Here is a 6,873-nt window from a genome sequence, read left to right on the forward strand (position 1 = left end):
CGCATGTTAGGTCTAGGTTAGGCCTGGGATTTTCACTCATCAGGCTCATTCTTTCGCATATTTCTCATTCTTGATGGCTAGATCCTGGGCTTTTTCTGGTATGGAACCCGTAGTAATGTGGGACCACACTGAAACAATCAATTAATCCTGGTCTTGATAAATATTTTAGAGGATAACGCATGTTAGGTCTGGGTTAGGTCTAGGATTTGCCCTCATCAGGCTCATACTTTCGCATATTTCTCATACTTCATGGCTAGATCGTGGGCTGTTTCTGGATTGTATCACGTAGTAATGTGGTACCACGCTGAAACAGTCAATTAAACCTGGTTTTGATCAATATTTTAGAGGATAACGCAAGTTAGGTCTGGGATAGGTCTAGGATTTGCCCTCATCAGGCTCTTACTTTTGCATATTTCTCATACTTCATGGCTAGATCCTGGGCTATTTCTGGATTGGATCACGTAGTAAAGTGGTACCACACTGAAACATTCAATGAAACCTGGTCTGGATAAATATTTTAGAGGATAACGCATCTTAGGTCTGGGTTAGGTGTAAGATTTGCCCTCATCAGGCTCACAGTTTCGCGTTTTTCGCATTCTTGATGAACAGATCCTGGGTTTTGTCTGGTTTGGATCACGAAGTAGTGTGGTACCACACTGAAACAGTCCATTAAACCTGGTTTCGCTCAATATTTTAGAGGATAACGCATGTTAGGTCTTGGTTAGGTCTGGGATTTGCTCTCATCAGGCTCATTCTTTCGCATATTTCTCATACTTGATGGCTAGATCCTGGGCTTTTTCTGGATTGCATCACGTAGTAATGTAGTACCACACTGAAATAGTCAATGAAACCTTGTTTCCATCACTATTTTAGAGGACAACGCAAGTTAGGTCTAGGTAAGGCCTGAGATTTTCACTGATCAGACTCATACTTTCGCATTCTTCACGTACTTGTTGAACGGATCCTGGGTTTTTTCTGCTTTGGATCACGTAGTAATGAGGTACCACACTGAAACGGTCAATTAAACCTGGTTTCGATCAATATTTTAGAGGATAACGCAAGTTAGGTCTGGGATAGGTCTGGGATTTTCACTCATCAGACTCATACTTTCGCATATTTCTCATACTTCATGGCTAGATCCTGGGCTGTTTCTGGATTGTATCACGTAGTAATGTGGTACCACGCTGAAACAGTCAATTAAACCTGGTTTTGATCAATATCTTAGGGGACAACACAAGTTAGGTCTGGGATATGTCTGGGATTTGCCCTCATCAGGCTCATACTTTCGCGTTTTTCACATACTTGTTGAACAGATCCTGGGTTTTTTCTGGTTTGGATCACGTAGTAGTGAGGTACCACGCTGAAACAGTCCATTGAACCTGGTTTGGATCAATATTTTAGCGGATAACGCATGTAAGGTCTAGGTTAGGCCTGTGATTTTCACTCATCAGACTCATACTTTCGCATTCTTCACATACTTGTTGAACGGATCCTGGGTTTTTTCTGGTTTGGATCACGTAGTAATGTGGTACCACACTGAAACAGTCGATTAAACCTGGTTTCGATCAATATTTTTGAGGATAACGCAAGTTAGGTCTGGGATAGGTCTGGGATTTGACCTCATCAGACTCATACTTTCGCACACTTCACATACTCCTTGAACAGATCCTGGGTTATTTTCTGGTTTGGATCACATAGTAATGTGGTACCACACTGAAACAGTCGATTAAACCAGGTTTCGATCAATATTTTAGAGGATAACGCATGTTAAGTCTAGGTTAGGTCTGGGATTTGCTCTCATCAGGCTCATTCTTTCGCATATTTCTCATACTTGATGGCTAGATCCTGGGCTTTTTCTGGATTGCATCACGTAGTAATGTAGTACCACACTGAAACAGTCAATGAAACCTGGTTTCCGTCAATATTTTAGAGGACAACGCAAGTTAGGTCTAGGTAAGGCCTGAGATTTTCACTGATCAGACTCATACTCTCGCATTCTTCACATACTTGTTGAACGGATCCTGGGTTTTTTCTAGTTTGGATCACGTAGTAATGTGGTACCACACTGAAACATTCAATTAAACCTGGTCTTGATAAATATTTTAGAGGATAACGCAAGTTAGGTCTGGGATTGGTCTACGATTTGCCCTCATCAGGCTCTTACTTTCGCATATTTCTCATACTTCATGGCTAGATCCTGGGCTATTTCTGGATCGGATCACGTAGTAAAGTGGTACCACACTGAAACATTCAATGAAACCTGGTCTGGATAAATATTTTAGAGGTTAACGCATCTTAGGTCTGGGTTAGGTCTAAGATTTGCCCTCATCGGGCTCACAGTTTCGCGTTCTTCACATACTTGTTGAACAGACCCTGGGTTTTTTCTGATTTGGATCACATAGTAATGTGGCACCACACTGAAGCAGTCGATTAAACCAGGTTTCGAACAATATTTTTGAGGATAACGCATGTTCGGTCTAGGTTAGGCCTGGGATTTTCACTCATCAGACTCATACTTTCGCATTCTTCACATACTTGTTGAACGGATCCTGGGTTTTTTCTGGTTTGGATCACGTAGTAATGTGGGACCACACTGAAACAGTCAATTAAACCTGGTTTCAATCAATATTTTAGAGAATTATTCATGGGAGGTCTAGGTTAGGTCTGGGATTTGCCCTCATCAGGCTCATTCTTTCGCATATTTTTCAAACTTGATGACTAGATCCTGGGCTTTTTCTGGATTGCATCACGTAGTAATGAAGTACAACACTGAAACAGTCAATTAAACCTGGTTTCCATCAATATCTTAGAGGACAACGCAAGTTAGGTCTGGGATAGGTCTTGGATTTGCCCTCATCAGGCTCATACTTTCGCGTTTTTCACATACTTGTTGAACAGATCCTGGGTTTTTTCTTGTTTGGATCACGTAGTAGTGTGGTACCACACTGAAACAGTCCATTATACCTGGTTTGGATCAATATTTTAGAGGATAACGCATGTTAGGTCTAGGTTAGGTCTGGGATTTTCACTCATCAGACTCATACTATCGCAGTCTTGACATACCTGTTGAACGGATCCTGGGTTTTTTCTGGTTTGGATCACGTAGTAATGTGGTACCACACTGAAGCAGTCGATTAAACCTGGTTTCGATCAATATTTTAGAGGATAACGCAAGTTAAGTCTGGGTTTGGTCTGGGATTTTCACTCATCAGGCTCATTCTTTCGCATATTTCTCATTCTTGATGGCTAGATCCTGGGCTTTTTCTGGTATGGAACCCGTAGTAATGTGGGACCACACTGAAACAATCAATTAATCCTGGTCTTGATAAATATTTTAGAGGATAACGCATGTTAGGTCTGGGTTAGGTCTAGGATTTGCCCTCATCAGGCTCATACTTTCGCATATTTCTCATACTTCATGGCTAGATCGTGGGCTGTTTCTGGATTGTATCACGTAGTAATGTGGTACCACGCTGAAACAGTCAATTAAACCTGGTTTTGATCAATATTTTAGAGGATAACGCAAGTTAGGTCTGGGATAGGTCTAGGATTTGCCCTCATCAGGCTCTTACTTTTGCATATTTCTCATACTTCATGGCTAGATCCTGGGCTATTTCTGGATTGGATCACGTAGTAAAGTGGTACCACACTGAAACATTCAATGAAACCTGGTCTGGATAAATATTTTAGAGGATAACGCATCTTAGGTCTGGGTTAGGTGTAAGATTTGCCCTCATCAGGCTCACAGTTTCGCGTTTTTCGCATTCTTGATGAACAGATCCTGGGTTTTGTCTGGTTTGGATCACGAAGTAGTGTGGTACCACACTGAAACAGTCCATTAAACCTGGTTTCGCTCAATATTTTAGAGGATAACGCATGTTAGGTCTTGGTTAGGTCTGGGATTTGCTCTCATCAGGCTCATTCTTTCGCATATTTCTCATACTTGATGGCTAGATCCTGGGCTTTTTCTGGATTGCATCACGTAGTAATGTAGTACCACACTGAAATAGTCAATGAAACCTTGTTTCCATCACTATTTTAGAGGACAACGCAAGTTAGGTCTAGGTAAGGCCTAAGATTTTCACTGATCAGACTCATACTTTCGCATTCTTCACGTACTTGTTGAACGGATCCTGGGTTTTTTCTGCTTTGGATCACGTAGTAATGAGGTACCACACTGAAACGGTCAATTAAACCTGGTTTCGATCAATATTTTAGAGGATAACGCAAGTTAGGTCTGGGATAGGTCTGGGATTTTCACTCATCAGACTCATACTTTCGCATATTTCTCATACTTCATGGCTAGATCCTGGGCTGTTTCTGGATTGTATCACGTAGTAATGTGGTACCACGCTGAAACAGTCAATTAAACCTGGTTTTGATCAATATCTTAGGGGACAACACAAGTTAGGTCTGGGATATGTCTGGGATTTGCCCTCATCAGGCTCATACTTTCGCGTTTTTCACATACTTGTTGAACAGATCCTGGGTTTTTTCTGGTTTGGATCACGTAGTAGTGAGGTACCACGCTGAAACAGTCCATTGAACCTGGTTTGGATCAATATTTTAGCGGATAACGCATGTAAGGTCTAGGTTAGGCCTGTGATTTTCACTCATCAGACTCATACTTTCGCATTCTTCACATACTTGTTGAACGGATCCTGGGTTTTTTCTGGTTTGGATCACGTAGTAATGTGGTACCACACTGAAACAGTCGATTAAACCTGGTTTCGATCAATATTTTTGAGGATAACGCAAGTTAGGTCTGGGATAGGTCTGGGATTTGACCTCATCAGACTCATACTTTCGCACACTTCACATACTCCTTGAACAGATCCTGGGTTATTTTCTGGTTTGGATCACATAGTAATGTGGTACCACACTGAAACAGTCGATTAAACCAGGTTTCGATCAATATTTTAGAGGATAACGCATGTTAAGTCTAGGTTAGGTCTGGGATTTGCTCTCATCAGGCTCATTCTTTCGCATATTTCTCATACTTGATGGCTAGATCCTGGGCTTTTTCTGGATTGCATCACGTAGTAATGTAGTACCACACTGAAACAGTCAATGAAACCTGGTTTCCGTCAATATTTTAGAGGACAACGCAAGTTAGGTCTAGGTAAGGCCTGAGATTTTCACTGATCAGACTCATACTCTCGCATTCTTCACATACTTGTTGAACGGATCCTGGGTTTTTTCTAGTTTGGATCACGTAGTAATGTGGTACCACACTGAAACATTCAATTAAACTTTGTCTTGATAAATATTTTAGAGGATAACGCAAGTTAGGTCTGGGATTGGTCTACGATTTGCCCTCATCAGGCTCTTACTTTCGCATATTTCTCATACTTCATGGCTAGATCCTGGGCTATTTCTGGATCGGATCACGTAGTAAAGTGGTACCACACTGAAACATTCAATGAAACCTGGTCTGGATAAATATTTTAGAGGTTAACGCATCTTAGGTCTGGGTTAGGTCTAAGATTTGCCCTCATCGGGCTCACAGTTTCGCGTTCTTCACATACTTGTTGAACAGACCCTGGGTTTTTTCTGATTTGGATCACATAGTAATGTGGCACCACACTGAAGCAGTCGATTAAACCAGGTTTCGAACAATATTTTTGAGGATAACGCATGTTCGGTCTAGGTTAGGCCTGGGATTTTCACTCATCAGACTCATACTTTCGCATTCTTCACATACTTGTTGAACGGATCCTGGGTTTTTTCTGGTTTGGATCACGTAGTAATGTGGGACCACACTGAAACAGTCAATTAAACCTGGTTTCAATCAATATTTTAGAGAATTATTCATGGGAGGTCTAGGTTAGGTCTGGGATTTGCCCTCATCAGGCTCATTCTTTCGCATATTTTTCAAACTTGATGACTAGATCCTGGGCTTTTTCTGGATTGCATCACGTAGTAATGAAGTACAACACTGAAACAGTCAATTAAACCTGGTTTCCATCAATATCTTAGAGGACAACGCAAGTTAGGTCTGGGATAGGTCTTGGATTTGCCCTCATCAGGCTCATACTTTCGCGTTTTTCACATACTTGTTGAACAGATCCTGGGTTTTTTCTTGTTTGGATCACGTAGTAGTGTGGTACCACACTGAAACAGTCCATTATACCTGGTTTGGATCAATATTTTAGAGGATAACGCATGTTAGGTCTAGGTTAGGTCTGGGATTTTCACTCATCAGACTCATACTATCGCAGTCTTGACATACCTGTTGAACGGATCCTGGGTTTTTTCTGGTTTGGATCACGTAGTAATGTGGTACCACACTGAAGCAGTCGATTAAACCTGGTTTCGATCAATATTTTAGAGGATAACGCAAGTTAAGTCTGGGTTTGGTCTGGGATTTGACCTCATCAGACTCATACTTTCGCACACTTCACATGCTCGTTGAACAGATCCTGGGTTATTTTCTGGTTTGGATCACATAGTAATGTGGTACCACACTGAAACAGACGATTAAACCAGGTTTCGATCAATATTTTTGAGGATAACGCATGTTAGGTCTACGTCAGGTCTGGTATTTGCTCTCATCAGGCTCATTCTTACGCATATTTCTCATACTTGATGGCTAGATCCTGGGCTTTTTCTGGATTGCATCACGTAGTAATGAAGTACAACACTGAAACAGTCAATTAAACCTGGTTTCCATCAATATCTTAGAGGACAACACAAGTTAGGTCTGGGATATGTCTGGGATTTGCCCTCATCAGGCTCATACTTTCGCGTTTTTCACATACTTGTTGAACAGATCCTGGGTTTTTTCTGGTTTGGATCAGGTAGTAGTGAGGTACCACGCTGAAACAGTCCATTAAACCTGGTTGGGATCAATATTTTAGAGGATAACGCATG

This window comes from Colletes latitarsis, unplaced genomic scaffold (genome assembly GCF_051014445.1).
Source record: "Colletes latitarsis isolate SP2378_abdomen unplaced genomic scaffold, iyColLati1 scaffold0013, whole genome shotgun sequence".
In the NCBI taxonomy this organism is placed as follows: domain Eukaryota; kingdom Metazoa; phylum Arthropoda; class Insecta; order Hymenoptera; family Colletidae; genus Colletes; species Colletes latitarsis.